Here is an 18772-nt window from a genome sequence, read left to right on the forward strand (position 1 = left end):
TATAATATTTAGTGGCACTAACTGAACTCTTCAGAGGTTTCATTCATTTATCAAATCATTCAATCATTATGAATTGTTCCACAGGCAAACAAATGTTAGGACGGGTGAGACCCCACACGTCCTCAAGGATTTGTCATCTAGAAAGAAGAGGTGAGCTATACTCGCAAAAATAAAAGTTTGCTGAGAACATGCTATTAGCTATTCTAGACTCTGAAGAGAGAGCGATGGGTAAAACCCACGAGGATCCTGTTCTAATGGACCTTACGGTCACAGTGTGGGAAACAGACAATAAACAAACAAACAGGAAAACAAGTAAGATCTATTGCATTAAAACATAATAAAGATGAAATATGATCAAAAATAAAAATAATAAACAAATTTTTTCAGATGAGATTTATGTAGCTGAATCAAAAGGATGATCTAATTTCGGAACTAGATTTGTAACTCCCCAGACCGAGGGTGTAAAATTTTCTTCTCTAATAAACAAATATTATTGCAGTCGTTGCATTTGCCCATTAGTGACCTACGTGGAGCAAGAGACTCAGCACCTGGAATAAGCTAGTGACCGAAACCTTCAGAAGGACCTGGAGGCAGTTGTGATACACACCTGTCCAATTCTAGCAGAGAACGGGTAAACAAACATAGAGGATCTGAGGGAACTACTGCAGTCCACTGGACGCCTGATGGATGGCACCCAAAAGAGAATGGAATTTTCCACCCTAATTATTTAATTGGATTCCCTTGTAGTTGCTGAAAATCAAAGTAACAACCTTAGCTTCTTTGTCTTTAAAAGTAAGTGAGATTTTAAATTTTATTTAAATATTAAAATATTCAGATACACACTAGGTGGTGCTCTCTCTCCCAACATTCATTATGTCATTAGTCCACATTGTCTGTCCCTTGTGTTGCAGTCAGTTGGGCAACACAAGAGACTTCAGCTCCTCAAACATATGACCTCAAAGAAATGTATTAACACAGCCCCATTGCATACTCACTGCTGACCTAGAAGCTGCTGTTCAAAACAGTCACCACCCCTCACTTGCAGAGGAATCCAGGGAGATCATGCTACCAACATGTAGAGGAGGTATTATGCTGAATGTATTTCAAGAAGTGGGAAAGCAGGTAAATTCTGAAACTGGCTGATGTTAAAGTCTTGATTGCAGAAGAAGGAAGGAAGAATGGAAGGGAGAAAAGAAGGAAGAAAGAGAGGGAGGGAGGGAAGAAGGAAGACTGGAGAAAGAAAGAGACGGGGAGGGGGAAACAAAGAGGAGAAAAAGAAAAACTATGTAAGTATCCCAAAGAACCTACAGTTTAGGAAGCAACTGTGGGAACTCAGTCCTAGCCTCCCACTGCACACAACCACAAAACTGGGCAAAATGCACAAGGAAACTCTCGCTAGGCGGGGGCTAGCAGGAAGCACAGAGCAGCAACCCTGGAGAGACAGAAGCATACAAGATGAGTTTTACGTCTGCATGTGCTTTCTGACCAGGAGCACTCTGCACACAATGGCACAGGGAAGTGGAGCTCAAGCAGAGCTTTGTGAAACCGCGATCAGTGTTCAGGACAAGTGAAGCTCCCTGAATCTGCAGGGCAGGATAGAGGAGAGAAGGGAGCTACACAGAAGGGTGACCTCAAAAGTGTTGAGAGTCCCCAAGGCATAGCAGGGAATGGATGCTCTGGGACTCAGAGGTGAATGGAGAAACCAGAAGTCACAAAATCTAGGAGACAGAGTAAAGATATCTCATTGAGGACCTTAGGCATTCAGCTGAGGCTTCAGAAAGGCCATCCTTGAGGAGTAAAGATCATGCTCTAAAGCAAGAGCCACGTCCTAGGACTAAAGACAGAGCTGAACTAGATCCACCCAAATAAAGAAGAAAAACAATCCTAACAGGGTGAGAAAGGCCCACCAATCGTTTAAAGGCTTAACAGAATAAAATTCAACTTTCTTTTAAAAAGTACAACATAATCCAGGCTCGTTTTCTTTTTAATTGAAGTATAGTCAGTTTACAATGTTGTGTCAGTTTCTGATGTACAGTATAAGGTTTCAGTCACACAAATACATACATATAATCCTTTTATATTCTTTTTCATCATAGGTTACTTCAAGATATTGAATATAGTTTTTTTTTTTAAATCAAGGCCTCTTATGATATATCACCCACAGGGTCCAGCATACAATAAGAAATTATTAGATATGCAAAGAAGCAGAAAAATGTGATCTATAATCAATGGAAAAAATGGTCAATAGAAACAGATCCTAAGATGACCCAGATGTTGGAATTAGCACACAAGGACTTTAACATAGCTATTAATAAATATGTTCATTGGGAAAACTGGACAGCAGCATGTAAAGCAATGAAGCTAGAACACTCCCTTACACCATACACGGAAATAAACTCAAAATGGATCAAAGACTTTAACATAAGACAAGATACAATAAACCTCCTAGAAGAAAATATAGGCAAAACATTGTCTGACATACATCTCAGAAATGTTCTCCTAGGGCAGTCTATCCAAGCAATAGAAATAAAAGCAAGAATAAACAAATGGGACCTAATGCAACTTACAAGCTTCTGCACAGCAAAGGAAACCAGAAGTAAAACAAAACAACAGCCTACGGAATGGGGGAAAATGTTTGCAAACGATGAAACTGACAAAGGCTTGATCTCCAGAATATACAAGCAGCTCAAAGTACACAATAAGGAAAAAAAAACCCAATCCAAAAATGGGCAGAAGGCGTAAACAAGCAATTCTCCAAAGAAAAAATACAGATGATCAATAGGCACATGAAAAAATGCTCAATATCACTAATTATCAGAGAAATGCAAATCAAAACTACAACGAGGTGTCACCTCACACCAGTCAGAATGGCCATCATTCAAAAGTCTACAAATGACAAATGCTGGAGAGGCTGTGGAGAAAGGGGAACCCTCCTGCACTGCTGGTGGGAATGCAGTTTGGTGCAGCCACTGTGGAAAACAGTATGGAGATTCCTCAAAAGATTATGAATAGACTTACCATATGACCCAGGAATCCCGCTTCTGGGTTTATATCCAAAAGGAACCCTACTTCAAAAAGACACCTGCACCCCAATGTTCATAGAAGCACTATTTACAATAGCCAAGACATGGAGACAGCCTTAATGGCCATCAACAGATGAATGGATAAAGAAGATGTGGTATATTTATACAATGGAATAGTATTCAGCCATAAAAAACAACAACATAATGCCATTTGCAGCAACATGGATGTTCCTGGAGAATGTCATTCTAAGTGAAGTAAGCCAGAAAGAGAAAGAAAAATACCATATGAGATCACTCATATGTGGAATCTTAAAAAAAAAATGAACATAAATACAAAACAGAAACAGACTCAGACACAGAATACAAACTTATGCTTGCCAAGGGGGCGGGGGTGGGAAGGGACAGACTGGGATTTCAAAATTCGTAGATACTGACAGGCATATGCAGAATAGATAAACAAGATTATACTGTATAGCACAGGGAAATATACATAAGATCTTGTGGTAGCTCACAGCGAAAAAGAAATGTGACAATGAATACATGTATGTTCATGTATAACTGAAAAATTGTGCTCTACACTGGGATTTGACACCACATTGTAAAATGACTATAACTCAATAAAAAATGTAAAAAAAAAACCCTTTCAAAATAAAAAAAAAATGTTCAAAGATAATATAAATATAGCCAAGCAAATAGATGAAAGTTTAAGAAGAGGTAAAAAGGACTAAATGGAAATTCTAACACTTAAATTACAAGATCTGAAATGAAATGTACTGAATGAGCTTAAGAGCAGATCACAGATTTCAGAAGAAAAGGTCAGTGAGCTTAGACAGAGCCATTTTATTATTCAGAATGAAGAAGAGAGAGAAAAAGACTTTCTTAAAATAAAATAACACGGAGTCCTTGTTCTGTGAAACAGTCACAAGTGTTATTACACACATACAATTCATTTCCAGAAGAAGAAAATATGGGAAACAGAAATATTAAAGTAATAGTAACCAAAAATTTCCCAAATAAACCAAGAATTCTAACCTTCAAATCCAAGGCCAGTAAACATATATAGAATTAAAAACAAAAACAAAAACATAGGTATATCATATTTAAATTGCTGAAGTCCAAATATGAATAGAAAATTTTTAAGAAAAAAAAAACAGTGAAAAAATATGTCACAGACAGTAGAACAAGGATACAAAGGATGACTGACTTCTCGTCAGAAACACTGAAAGCCAGAAAACAAAAGAGCAAATTCTGTAAAAGTGCTTAATGAAAAAAGAAAACATATACAAGATCTTGTGGTAGCTCACAGAGAAAAAAATGTGACAATGAATATATGCATGTTCATGTATAACTGAAAAATTGTGCTCTACACTGGAATTTGACACAACATTGTAAAATGATTATAAATCAATAAAAAATGTTAAAAAATAGATAAATAAAATAAAATAAAAAGCAACACATATAATAAAAAGAAAAAGAAAAAAATCAAACCCCAAAATTAAATGAAGTTTTACATTTAGCAAAAATAATTTTCAAATTAAAAGTGGAAGTGAAATGAACATATTTGTAGATACGTGGAAACTGAGAGAATTCATGTTCAGCAGACCGTCATGACAAGGTGCCCTGAAAGCAGCTCTTCATCGTGCAGAATGGAACGTCTGATCTGCAAGACGAATGGAAAGCCCAGGAATAGACAGATACATAGATACATATAAATAATATTATTTATTCTTCTCTTCATCCCTTTAAAAACAGCTGACTTTTTAAAGCAAAAACCAAACAATTATTTCCTGGTATTAACACATTTAAAAGTAAGGTACATGAAAACAACAGCACAGAGGGTGAGAGAGAATGAAATTAAACTCAGAGAATATTCACATTGTGTGTAATGAGATGCAACATCAACGTTAAGGAGGTTGTGAGACGTTAACGATCATACAATAATTCCTAGAACAACTCTGAAAAGATACAAAGAGGCATGGCTGAAAAGCCGATAGAATCAATAAAATTAAATTCTAAAATAGTTGATGAATTCTAAAGAAGAGAAACTGAGAAAAAAAAGATGTAACAAGTGAAAAACAAACAGCAAGATGGTAGATTAAATCCCAAAACATCAATAGTTACATGAAAAGCAAGTAGACGACACACTCCAATTAAGGGAAGAGATTTTCAGACTAGGGGGAAAAAAGCTGAACTCTATGTTGTCCTCAAGAGATGCACTGTAAATATAAAGACCCCGATAGGTTGAAAGAAAAAGAGTAGGACAAGATAAACCCTATAAACAGAAGCCTTGAATGGCTATACTGATAGCAGACAAAACAGGTATCTTGACAAGGAATATTACCAAAGACAAAGAGAGAAAAATCACATTGATAAAAACAGATCAATTCTTATGAAAGATATAACAACCCTGTCAGCGCTTGTAACAACAGAGCATCAAAATACATGAAGCAGGAAATGACAGAAATAAAGAGAGAAATAGAAAAATACACAGGATAGTTAGAGATTTAAAACTCCCTCAATCAAAAATTGTTAGAATAACTAGAGAAAAAAATCAATAAGGAAATACAAAGATTTGTTCAACACTATAAACGGCCTCGATTTAATTAAATTTTTTAGAACAATGCAACCCTAAAATTACAGAATACACATATTTTAGGTGCACATGATATAACATAGGAACACCTATAGTCAATGTATAAACTATAGATTGGACTATAAAACAAGTTTCAATCCATTCCAGAAGGTTTAAATCTTGCACATATGTTCTCTGACCACAAAGGATTAAATAGGAAAATAATAAAAATATAATATGTAGAAATCCTCAAATACTTGGAAATTAAGCAGTGTACTTCTGAATAATCCACGCATAAAAGTGTAACTCATAAGGGAAATTAGAAAATACTTTAACCTGAACGGTAATAAAAATACAGCATGTCAAAATCTGTGTGATGCCTCTAAAATGGGTCTAGGAAGGAAACTGATTACTTTAAATGCTTATATTAGAAGTAAAAGTAAATACTTAAAATAAGTGATCTCAGTTTCCATTATTAAGAAGTTAGGGAAAAAGAGAATGTTAAGCCCAAAATAAGTAGAAGAAACATAGAACAAAAAATAATCTTTGAAAAGCTGATAAAATTCTGAAAATCTAAGCAAGAAAAAGAAAGAAAGAATAGTTTCATTATCATTATCAGAAATAGAAAGGGGGCGTCTCTCCTACAGACCTACAAACAGCATGATAAGGAACATTATAAGAACTTTATGCCAATAAATTTCACAACTTCAATGAACCGAACACATTCTTTGAAAACACAACTTTGTAAAACTGACACAAAAAATATAGAAAATAAAAATAGCCCATATCTAGTTTTTTTAGGATGAAATTCCTAACCAAAAGGAAAATTTACAGTCCAGATGGTTTACCAGCAATTATACGACATACTTAAGAAAAAAATGAAGTCATTCACAAACTCCCTCGGAAATTAAAAAAGGACCGTGCCACATTTGGTTTATGAAGCCAGCAAAATCCTGATTTCAAAACCCCTCCTCATCCAGCGCTCCTCCTCTCTACTGACCTGCGGCGCCACCGCCGACGGGGCTCAGCACACACACACCTGTCCAGGACCCACGGTGGTGACAGCTGCTTAGAGCAACATCTCCCAGCGCCCTCCCCGCGGGGTTCCGTTCACACTGCCACTGCCGGGGCTGGACATAGTCTCAGATCGTCTGGTTGGTGGCTGGCTCCCTTTCTGTCCCCCCAACTCCCTTTCTGACCTTTGCTTTTCCAGTTCCTTCCCAACTATGCAAGATCTAACTGCCAAAATAAACCCCTTGTCCCGGCACTCAGAGTGACCCCGGCTCCCTGACTACGATTAACCATCCCTTTCATCCCCGTGGTCAGAGCAGATTCACTTCAGGAGAGCAAAGGGGGATGAGGGCTCAGCACACTACATGCGGGGGGAGGGGGGGGCGGCAGGGCACAGCCCTGCAAGAAAACCAGCTCCTGCAGGGGTCGGCGTCAAACAGGACACTAAACCTCAGGTGAGCTTTCAGGTGTCATCAGAGCATCCTAAAATTATCAGGTGCACCCTTGTAGTAAAAGATGCTTCCTCATGGGGGCATCTGATGCAGATTCTGACGTCAAAAAACAACGTCCCGACTCGCAGACTTAGTAAACAATCTTATGGGTACCGGGGAAAGGGGATGGGAGGGGATAAACTTGGGAGTTTGAGATTTACCAGTGTTAGCCACTATATATAAAAATAGATTTTTTTTAAAAAGATTTCTTTTGTATAGCACAGGGAACTATGTTCAATATCTTGTAATAGCCTTTAATGGAAAAAATATGAAAATAAATATATGTATGTATATGCATGACCAGGACATTGTGCTGTGCAGCAGAGATTGACACATTGCAATTGACTGTACTTCAATTTAAAAACAACAATAAGGTGCCAGTGCACCCTGTCTCAGGTCCACGAGGGGGCCGTACACAGCTGAAAAGTCAAGTGTCCGGAGAGGATACAGGCAAGTGCACACAGAAGCGTCTGTTTGTATTTATTTCTTTAAAAAAAAAATGAAAAATAACGCACACTTCTTTTTGGACAGAAAAAAAAGAATAGTATGTAAGAATCAATTAGCCTGGACTTTGTATTCAGAAAATCATGGAATCTTAGAAAACTCATCTTACATTCTTATTTCTTATTTTATTTACCACGAAATGAGATAGAAGGTGAGTCCCAGCTTTAGGAAAGGGCAGACTGTGACTTGAGTTCTATGTGCTGAACATACTTACTCTCCGCAGCCGGCCTGTGAAGAAAGCGTGATTGGCCTCATTCAACAGATGAAACTGACTCAGAGACGGTAAGTAACTTCATTAAGGCCACACAGCATCTAAGTGGCAGAGCCACGATCTGACCTCACGTCTGTCTGGTGGCTCCGAGTCTCATGGTCCTTCCACTAAGCCTGCCTGCTTTTGAGCCTGGCCCTCCCTTTTAGAAAGGAGAAGAGATACTATGTAGATGTTGTCCTTGCAAAATTGTTTTGAAATAGCTACAGGCTTGTAGACGCCTGAATGTGTTCCTGGTCAAACCAGAGACTTTGAGAGAGACTAGATACATCCCAGTGGGCTCCAACAATAACGCTATTTTCCCAGATACTGCTGGAGCTCCTCTCTCAGGACTGCAGAATCACAGCACAGCTGCCGTACACACGCGCGCACACACACACACACGGCGCGCACACACACACAGATGTAGCACAGACTAATTTCTTCTGAACTTATTAATGATTTGCACCCCTAATGCATTAATATTTTGCTATTGGGTTAATCTGTTAACTGAGTGTTTTCGTCAGCACGGAGGTGACATGAACCTGCAGCCCTCAGAACTGGTGAAAATTCCCTCTCGTTCCCCCGCCTGGACTCAACCCCTCACCAGAAACTGCCTTCATAGCGCCTTTTACCCACACGGAGCCAGGAAACAAACACAGGGCACTGTTTCCACAGCAAATCTTCAAATAACAAGAGTTTTGTTCACAGTTTAAAAAGTGCATCTACTGTGTATCTACATATATGCATGTGTGTGCACGTGTTCACACATACACACATATACACACAGGTATCTCTATATACAATCTACATGCATGTACCAGACGTACACGGCACCTGCTTTCCTCTGCATTGTCTGATGTACACGCCGTATCCAAGGTGACTTTTTTGAAAAACGACACTCCCTGCAGATGGTTCGAACAGAATCCAGGCAAACACGTATCGGGCAGGATGCAGCAGGAACAGCTGCCTGAGAAAGACAGTTGAACAATATGGCCTTGAAGTTCCCCTCCACCACTGAGATTCCCTGTAATATAATTTGTTGTGTTTGTTTAAAAAAAAAAATCACTCTATTACATTATGGTCACACCTCATAAAAAGCACCATGCGGACGGAAAGTGGATCTTTGTTGTGAATAATAACGCTATGATTGTCCTTTGAGTGGACACTTTAATTGCAGAATTAATTTCCATCGACTCTTCCGGGGAGGCCAGGCAGGCCCCTGCTGGGGGCTCTCACAGCACCCAGAGCTCCTCTTTTGCTTTGCAGGAATCCTACTTCCTTACTCGGTGCCCAGAGCCTCCTCAAAGTCTTAAGCTCCTTAATGGCTAAGGCATCCCTGCTCATCACTGTGAACTGGGCTGGAGTCAGAGGAAAACTTAGTAAATATCTTTAAATGAACAACGAATGTTTGTTGCATGACAAAAACCACAGCTTGTAGAATCAGCCTGCGAACGTCCCCTGTCCTGTCACGCCTGTGGCAGTAATTCACGCGGCATTTACCAGAGGCGCCCCCGTGAAAGGCAGGCGGCCGGTCCCGCGAGGGACGGCGAGTGTCGCGGGAGGGAGCGCGCCGCTGAGCAGGCAGCACCTGTCCAAGCTCACGTGCACGAGCCGAGGAGCAGCAGGAGGCCCTTCAGAGGGGTTCGGGGCACGGGGAGGGCAGGGAACCGCGGGGAAAGGGAGCATTTCTGGTCCAAACAAAGAACGTCACGAATAAAGATGCCAGCGCAGCAACGTGCAAAACGTTCTGAACCGGGCATGAGCGGTCCGGCTGGCCAAGGTGTGTGGTGTGCGGCGGGAGCGGCGGGGAACCAGAGTTGACTTTGCTCAGGTGACAAGAGCCTCCGTTGCCCGGGGGGTAGGCTGCATGACGGCCCCAGAGACACCAAAACTCTAATCCCCGGAACCCGACTGTTGCTCTGCTGGTAGATGTGACTGCAGACGTGACGAGATTACCTTGGATGGCGCCAGGAGACCCCCAATGTCTCCACACGTGTCCTTGTGAGAGGAAGGCCGGGGGAGGCTTCGGTGCACAACAGAAAGCAACGTGAAGACGGGGCGGAGCGAGAACTGAAGGTGCTACGCCGCCGGCCTCGGGGACGGCGGAAGAGGCCACGAGGCGAGGCGAGCGGGCGGCACGGGCCTGCGCGTGGTGGGGGGGGGGGGGGGGCCGCAGGGAGCGGTCGCCCCGGAGCCCCGGCGGGAGCCAGGGCCGCCAGCTCTCCGCGGCCCCCGCCGCCCCCCCCCCCCCCCACTTAAGCCCACTTTGCATTTCCGACTCCAGGACCTGGAGGGAGCAGACGTGCGTTGTTCCAAGCCCCCAGGTTTGCGGCTGTTTGTCACGGCCACCAGAGGACATCACCACCAGCAGCTTAAGACATGTCGGGGTTACGCGCTAAGCAACCGAGGGTCATTAACAATTCAGGCGAACGCGGACGGCGGGAAAGCAGAGAGGAGTGCGGTGAGCGAAGAAAGAAGAAACGCAGCTCGGTTTTAGACATGGGTAAAATCTCCCTGGATATTTTGTTAGCAAAGCATTTGGGGATCCTCCGGGATAAAAGGTGCAGGAGAAAATGTAATAACGCTAATAAATATTCTATGATTTCCCCAGAACATGTCCTCGGGTGAACTACAAGGCAGCGCTAAACGTTGCGATGAGAGACGTGGGAGACGCAGCAGTCTGGGGTCTCGAGGGCGCCACAGAAACCGGGACTGCGCTGGCCTCGTCCCGGGGGACCACACCCTCACGCGTCTCCCTCCCCCAGCCAGAGCTCCCGGGAGCGCGGGGGAGCCGCAGCACAGCGCAGAGCCCAGAGCCCTCGGAGGAGGCGGCAGCAGCAGGGAAGGAGCGCTGTGAATTATTCACCAGGGCAGCTGAAGGCCGGCTCCAATACCCAGCAAGCAACGGCAGGGCTGATCGGCGTGGATTCGTCATGAGTGGGCGGCTGGACCCCTAAAGGTCATGCTGGGGATGCGTTCACACTGGGGCCTCAGACCTGCTAATACACCTCCCGCACAGGTCATGAACTGGTGACTGAAGCGCCCGCCCTCAAAAAGCTGATTTTTAAACCAGAGATTCAAGGTTCCCACACTTCTGACTCTTCAAGGTCGTCTGAGAGTCCTCAAAGACTCAACAGACGTCTCGACCTTGCAGATAAAAGAGCCCCACGTTCCAAAACGGGGGGTATTCATCCTATCCCCACAACCCAGAAAACCCACAGCTTCAGGGAAGTCAAATGACCCCGCAGCAAAGCCTCAGTTCCCCAGACAGGGGCGCTGTTACCGGACCACAGCCCGCCCGTCGGTTTCTCCCCGGGCGCAGGACCCTTGCATCATTCTGGAGAACAAGGGACCTTGCCCTCTGCAGAAGGACGGTCCTTCCCGACAGGGGCCGTGGTCTTCCCTTCCGCATCCGGGTCCACTTTGGAGCTGAGCCCACACATAGCAGAATTAATGGGAAGGAGCCGTGAGCACAGAGTCAAACGGACCTGCGTTTACATTCCAGCCCCATCACTCACCTGCTGCGTGATCACAAGGAATTCATTTGATCTCTCTGATCCCCAGTTTCCTTAGGTATAAATATGGGGTAATAATTCCTACCTCAGAGTTGCTGCGAAGATTCAATTGGGTGATAGAATGAATGCAAACACGCTTAACAGGATGCTCGGAATACCCTAATGCCAGATGAGCACTCAGCTGGATCTGAATTTGAATGAGTTTTTAGGAACACAAGTATGAATATGAACGCTTCCAAAAATACCTGCGCTCACAGCCTGTTGTAAAGACCTGCAATTCCACCATTAGGAACACAGACCTCAGATTCTAGAAGAACTAGCAGTCTCTGAGAATTCACGTTAAAATAAAAACACCCCAGAACCTCTAGGCGATTATTAATACCTCAGCAGGAATTAACTGCTGGGGAGACAATCAAGGTCCTGTGGAAATAAGAGAAAAGAGGTAAACGAGAGAGGGACAGAGACATGGGCTACGCAAGGCACGACCAAACACCTGCCAAGGTTTGTGCCCTTCAGACCAAAGGGACCCGGGAACTGGAAATCCAACAGGATTTCTAAATTCTCTAACGATCCTAGAAGCCACGTCTGTTTTATTTTCCTGTTTCCATGTTTGGCAACAGCTAAGATTGTTGACAGAGACACAGGGCAAGGCCCACCAGCCCCACAGGTCTGTCCACACTCACCGAACTCTCGGAGGCACAGCCAGTAATAACGAACATCCTCCTCTTGGAGGGTTTGCCCTCAAGCAGAGGAACAGACTGGAAGCCACTGTAACACAACGTGAACACCGCCCCACAGAAGCAGGAACGGCAGAGGGGAGCTGAAAAGGAAAGCATAACTTCCAGCTGGGGGAAGGCCTGGCGGTCTGCTCAGAGGGAAGACGCGTGAGAGCTGATGCAGAGCAGCCTGGTGGTGGGGGGATCCCAGCAGACAGGGTAGCATGAGCCTGAGATGCACAGCGTCCGAGCCCACCTGGCGGCCACCACTCCAGCCTCAGGCTAGCTGGCCCCCCGTGAGGCCCCACAAACAGGGGACCCTGGGGTGAGGCGGGAAGGCCGGGGCACGTCCGGGACTCGGCCCTTCCCGTGAGCCTGCTCCTCCTGCCAGGCTTGCCCCGTTAACAGGGTGCCGCCCTGAGGCAGCTACCAGCTCCAGCCTCAGGACCCTTTGTCTCCCGGCCTTCCTGCGCCGTCAGAGGTACAAGCCCCCCCATCAGGGGCCTTACTCCAAACTCCTGAGCTACAGTGGAAGCTGGGCGAGCCCTGCCCCCTGAGGTGTGGGCGCCTCTTTGAAGGACCCCCCCCCCGAGCTCCTGAGGTACCAGCAGCTCTAGGGAGGCTCCCCTCCTCAGAGAGCTGCGCCTCAGCTCCACTGAGCTCCTCTGAGCTCCTCGGGCCTCATCAGTGTCTTCCCTCTGCCTTCCAGCCCTTCCCGTAGTCATAACCTCTGTGAGGCCTCAAGTCCCCTTTTGGTTTTCTCAGTCCTCCAATGCCTAGCTAATCAACTCCCTTTTTAAAATTGTTTTTATTCAGATACCTGGAGAGGTTTCTGGCTTCCTACCTGCATGCTGACTGGTAGGTCATCCTCCGTGAGACAGACGATGAAGGCTGGAGACGCGGGATGGGAGGTGGGTCGTGAGTGGCTCTGTATCCCATCAGGAGGGTCTGACCCGGTTTTATGGAGGAGGAATGAGGGGCCCCCGCAGGCTTCCAGGGAAGAGAAGGCGTGATGAAGGCTGTGTTGGCAGGATGTCACAGGACTAGGGGAAGGAGCGACTGAAGGCAGGAGGTAGGGGGACACTTCAATAATGCAGGCATGGGGTGCTAGGAACCCGGCCGGGGCAGAGGACATGATAAGAAAGGAGGAGCAGCTTCACTGTTGGTCAGTAACACAGACGCCTTCAGAGGGGCAAGGCTAGGATTCTGCACTTCAGCAGGTGCGAGTGTCCCACCCTCTCCCCTGAAGTTCAAGAGATGTGGCCTCTAAAGAGAAAGAGGGTCTGAAAGAGGCCGCGGGACACCGGCGTGAAGGGGTGGGCGTTGGTTGGAATGCTACTTCCACCACAATCCAGGAGAAATACTGCAAAAAACACTCAACACATCAAGACAGCTTCCTCACCCTCAAAATGGAGCAAATTACATCTACATCAAATGGGTTTTCTAAGTGCCATGTTTCCCAAACTGACCATTAGAATTACCCAGGGAGCCTTTGAAAATTGTCAGTTATCAGAACTTGCCCTAGACATAATGAATTAAAATGTCCCAACTTCAGGTCCTGTAAACGGATTTTCTTTTCTAGTCTTCCAGGTGATCCTAGCAGGAAGCTACGTTTGGGAACCACTGACTGGGGATACGGTACGGGCAATGCAAGAGACCGTCTCCAGCTGGGAGTTTGCCGTGGCCGCCCTGCCGCTGCCCCACCACGTGGCTCTCACACTCCAGTGCGCGCAGGCGGCCTCCTCCCGCAGCACCTGTGACTCGGCCCGACTCTCCCCCTGGCCGTGCAGGCTGGGCTCCCGGGGAGGACATCTCAGGGGCATGCTCTGCACTTTGGGGCTGAGTCCCAGCTGCTCCCAGAAACAAGCCCTCGCCAGGCAGGCTTCCGGCCCCTCCCTGTTCACTCAAACACTCCCCCTCCTGTCTCCTGGCATCGCCTCGCACGCAGATCCTTTCCGAAGGTCGACGTCTGGATGAGCCAGGCCGAAGACACGTGTACTCGCCCCTTCCACACCCTGTGACTCAGCTTCCCAGGAGGATGCCTCCCCCCAACCCCACGGTGAACAGGCGCCGTGGAGAGGGCGTTCACTGCTCATCTCCTGCGATCACCACGGCAAGGGTGGGCATCAGGAGGCAGGAGGCTCCGTGTCCACGTGAGAAACCGAGACCCCAGCTGCGAGACGCTTCACACGAGGCTGCACAGAAGGAAGCAACACCAGGCCGCACATTCAGGGGGTTGGTTTGGTTTTGCTTTTTAATAATTGCAGCAGCTCTGAGAGCCTGATGTCAAGTGTATGTCCTCCCCTTATTCCTTCCCAAGAAAAAAAACGCAGACACTGACCTCATAAATTTTCATCATTTCAGGCTATTCGTGAACTTCAAGTGTGTCCACAGCCCCCTGCGGGAACAGGGCGTGAGGGTTCAGAGACACGTGGTAAGAAGCCTGCATTTCTGGCAGGCCCTGGGTTCACCTTTCCCCCAAGACTTCACTCGAGGCCGCACAGCCCACTAGAAGCCTCTTTCTGTTGCTCTGAGTTAGAGCATCACGGGACAGCAGCGCTGACTGGCACCTGGTCGGTGGTGCTGCACACAGGAGAACACAGGGCGGCTCTGCTCTCCTGAGAGCGCCCAGCAACAGACAGAGCTGACAACCGACGGTCAAACTACAAGATTAAACAAATAAATCTATGAACAGATTTATTTTCAGAATTTCAGATCCTCGGTAAACAGAGGGTGCTCAGAGCGTTTCATTTCAGAAATGAATAATACTTCTTTACCTCTGTTCTGCTCCTGGCATGGTCGCCGGACGGGGGCTGCTCTGGGAACCCCGCCGTGAGGCAGCGAGGAGACCCAGGGCGGGGTTGGAGGCTGGCTGCTGAGGGCGTGCCCCCGGGCTGGGCAGCAAGTCCCAGGGCTCCGGGCAGTGCCTCACTGCTTCTGTCTCCCACTCTCAGGAAGTGCCGTGTCTACACTCCAGGCCTCACTTTGACCATTTCGAAGCTAAAACATGCATGCAGTAGCACCTCGGTCTTTCCTCTGTCCCTCTCCGTGATTCCTGGTCACGGGGGAGAACTCCCATGAGGGTGGCCAGTTAGGGTCTGTCCAGAGGCAGGGCCCTTGGGCACTGGTCCCTGAGGGCGGTCCTTTGCTTGCTCAGGTGTCTCTTATGAAACGTTCTTCTCACCCTCACGCAGGGCTTGGCGGTGCAGACATCTGTCTAACTCTATGCATATTTCACTTTGGAGGTAGCTTCCCCCAGGCTGCAAGCAAAATGCCATGTGCCCTGCGGGTCTGCGTTTAGATAATAATTAACTAAAAGGGAGAGATTGAGGGCCTGCTGTGAGCCCAGAACCCCTCCTGTTCTCTCTCAATCTCTCTCTCTCTCTCACACACACACACACACACACACACACACACGCACACACACACGCACACACAGACACCAGCCCCTCCCGCTGGCATTTGCTGGGCACCACCCCACGGCAATGCCGGTGTTGTCTTGGCTTCTGTTCCTGCTCTAAGCATTCACAGGGTGACCCAGTCGGGCGCTGGGGAGACAGCCGGGGTGGGAGGATGTCCCCACCTCCCAGAGCTTGTCGTCTGGGAGGGAAGACAAACAGGGAGACGACAGCACTGTGTGCGACGCGGGCTCCGACAGAAGTGTAATTTGCCTTACACTTACACTTACAGTGTAAAATGCCTGCACCTGTGGGGACCAGGGGAAGCTCAGCTGAGGGACGAGACTGGGTCTCTCCAGGCCAGGATGGAGAGGGCGTCTCTGCAGGGCGTGAGGATAAGGCAGGAGGGAGCTGCAGATGGAGCGAGGCTCCTTCACTGAGGGAGGAGCCCCGGGAGAGGAGAGGGGGACAGAGTGCCCCTCAGGAGAGGTCTGATGAGATGAGCTGGGGGCCCCGGGGGCTTTTAACCAGGCGAGGGCACGAGGTGTGTCAGGCAGATCAGTCTGGCCGTGGTGTGGACGGGGCGGGGGTTGGGGGTGATGGGACTCGAGATCGGACGCTGGGAGACCAGGGGAGACCAGGACCGTGCTCTAGGCCAGAATGGGAGGGTTGGGTTCAAAGGGCAGCAGGGAGAAGAGAGAGTGCCGGACAGGTAGAGAGACAGGAGGAAGTAAACTCATCAAACCTGAAGACAGACATTGGGAGTGACGGCAAGTGAGGACTCAAGGATTTCTGGGTTTCTGGCCTGGACAAGATGAGGGATGGAGGGATGGGGGCAGAGTGGGTTTGGGGCTAAAGTTTGGGACCCAGTTTTGCACACACTGAGCTGGAAAGCCTATGTGCAGTTAGATGGGGATGTATACATGGGTGTGAAATGTGGGTGTAGGATCTGGTCTGTGTTAGACGAACAGCTCTGGGGGTCAGCGTTGCGTTAATGTGACATCTGATGTGGCAGTTACTGCCTTCCAGGCTTACACCTTTTCTTGAAGGAGGGACAGGTAGCAGGCGGCAGGTGGGCACACCGGGCATGAGGTCTGGTTTTGAACCTGGAAGGAGCAGCCCAGACAGCGCAGAGGAAAGGAAAACTTACCATTCGCAACAGTTTGCAAATCAAATCCATCCCTTGGCCCTTCAGTGGAGAGGAAACAGAGAACAAAGAATGGCAGAGGGTTTTTAAATAAATCATAATTAGTAACACATACATGGGCTCAATGTGGGTGAGCAATTAGACAGCTAATTGCAGTGAAGCTGTGTGTTCACGAAGCCAGAGAGTCTCACCCCGAAACAGGGAGCTTCTGGCTACAGAAGAGCTGCCTGGAGGGACTGAGGCTGCCAGCGGGACTCGCCCAGAGCTCCAGGGAACAGTTGGTAGAGGCTGCGGGTGCCGTGCGCGTGTGTGTGTGTGTGAGAGTGCGGCTGGCGTGCATGATGGTGCACACGTAAGGGTACCATGAACGGGTCCACACTGAGAATTGTTGAGCACCTGCGACAGCAGCTGGGTTTCCAGCCGAACTGAGGAGAGATGGATTCCCTAAACCAAGTACCACTGGAAAAATACTGCCCTCCAGCTAAAGGCTTCGCCCGCACCCCGGGGCGCTGGGGGCTGGGCTTGTGCATAGCAAGGGCTCCATCTAGCGGTGGGCGCTGGGATCACTCGTGTGTCCCCTGCCCCCGCGGACCCAGAGGGGCCGGTCCAGGTGGTCCACACCCTAGGGTCCTGGGCTGGTGGGGTGTGCATGGGGTCAGGGGACCGATTCCTGGTTAACTGTGTCCTAAGCTACTGCTAGAAACAGACCCCATGTTCATCAACAGTGGAACTGCAGAAACAGGCCAAGCGCAGGGAAAATTATGCCACGCGTTTCCCCATTTCTCTCTCGCAATTTATTTGCACAAGGCTTTTTGTCTTCGACAGCCTCAGGTTCTATGCACATCCTAAGGTTTAATTATGGTTTTCTCTCCTTTTTAAAAAAAATTATTTTCTTCACAAATAGGAGGAAGAAAGTCTTCCTCAGAAACAGAAACAAAGGGGTTTGGATTCCAACAGGCTGGTGCCAGGGCAAGTATCCACCTGAAAAAATCAGTGATCAATAAACCCTGGAAGGGGGTTGGGGATTAACAGACACACGTTACTATATGTAAAATAGATAAACAACAAGGTCCTCCTGTACAGCACAGGGAACTACATTCAATGTCTCATAATAACCTATAATGGAAAAGAATACAAAAAAGGATGTGTATATATGTGTTTGTATAACTGAATCACTTTGCTGTACACCTGAAACTAACATTGTAAGTCAACTACACTTCAGTTAAAAAAAAAAAACCCTTGAAGGGGCAAGGGGCAAGGGGCAAGGGGGAGGGACGGGGAGGAGGCCCAGCTCTCCGCCAGACCCCGACTCAGTTCCTCCCTTCGCCTCAGCTGTCTCCCCACAAGACTCCACACACAGGCTGCCCCTGGCCAAGGACACGCTGAAGTAGGAGACTAGACCGAAGCCTGGGAGACGACGGGGGGACTCGTATGGTCAGCGCTGCGGTGGGAGGAGGAAAGCGGCGCTGCTGAGAACCAGAACTCCACAGAGTATATTTTAAAGGTCTTGTTGTCTTTCTTCAACGATCGTGAATGAGGCAGCATCCCACCGAGCAGACAGAAAGGAGCTCTGCATGGCTGTACAAAATGGAAGATTTCCCTAGGCAGAAGGGGGCGGGACAAGGCAGTTCCAGCAAAGAGTGGACTGTTTCAGGCAAGGTCACCTTCCTTTGGGGGACAGCAGGGGGCTCTCAGACAGAGCCCCCGACCAGTGCCGGCCAGGTCATTCCAGCGTGGCTGGTTTAAGACCCCACTCCCAGGAGAGGCTGAAACTGCAGTTAGGCGAAGCGTAAAGTCGTGGTGTGGTGCCTTAGCACAGGTGACTCCATCTGGGGCCTGCTATCTCTTTTTCACCAGGGGCAAACCTTTTTATTGTTTGTGGAGAAAGGAATTTGGGATTGAGTGCTGAGGAGATGGGGGCCACATGAAAAAAAAAAAAAAAAACGCAGACGGTAGCAGAGGGCCATTCTGAGCAGGGAACCAGCGGTCAGGAAACGCCGGGGGGTTGCCGCAGGCCTGGGGCAGCAGCAGCTCCGCAAAGCTGAGGCTTTAAGAGATCGCACCTCAGGAGAGGTGATTACGATTTCCAGTGTATCCTGGATCTAACACACGAGTACACAGAGCGAGTTGTCTGTCAACCCAGCT

General features: G+C 47.5%; 2 long non-coding RNA genes across 2 annotated transcripts in view; one reads left to right on the forward strand and one right to left on the reverse strand.

Annotated features, from left to right (window-relative positions):
• Nucleotides 1–9050, reverse strand: part of LOC116661208 — a 49688-nt gene extending 40638 nt beyond the window's left edge. Inside the window, exons 1-2 of the long non-coding RNA XR_004317027.1 lie at nucleotides 8679–9050; nucleotides 7816–8011 (exon numbers count right to left, since the gene is read on the reverse strand). This is a non-coding gene — a long non-coding RNA (uncharacterized LOC116661208). The remainder of the gene's footprint in view (nucleotides 1–7815; nucleotides 8012–8678) is intronic.
• Nucleotides 9051–11778: 2728 nt separating this feature from the next.
• On the forward strand, nucleotides 11779–14716 carry LOC116661210. The gene is made up of 3 exons (XR_004317028.1): nucleotides 11779–12993; nucleotides 13665–14317; nucleotides 14447–14716. It is a non-coding gene; the product is annotated as an uncharacterized LOC116661210 (long non-coding RNA).
• The last annotated feature ends 4056 nt before the right edge of the window (nucleotides 14717–18772 follow it).

Source organism: Camelus ferus, chromosome 33 (genome assembly GCF_009834535.1).
Source record: "Camelus ferus isolate YT-003-E chromosome 33, BCGSAC_Cfer_1.0, whole genome shotgun sequence".
Classification (NCBI taxonomy): domain Eukaryota; kingdom Metazoa; phylum Chordata; class Mammalia; order Artiodactyla; family Camelidae; genus Camelus; species Camelus ferus.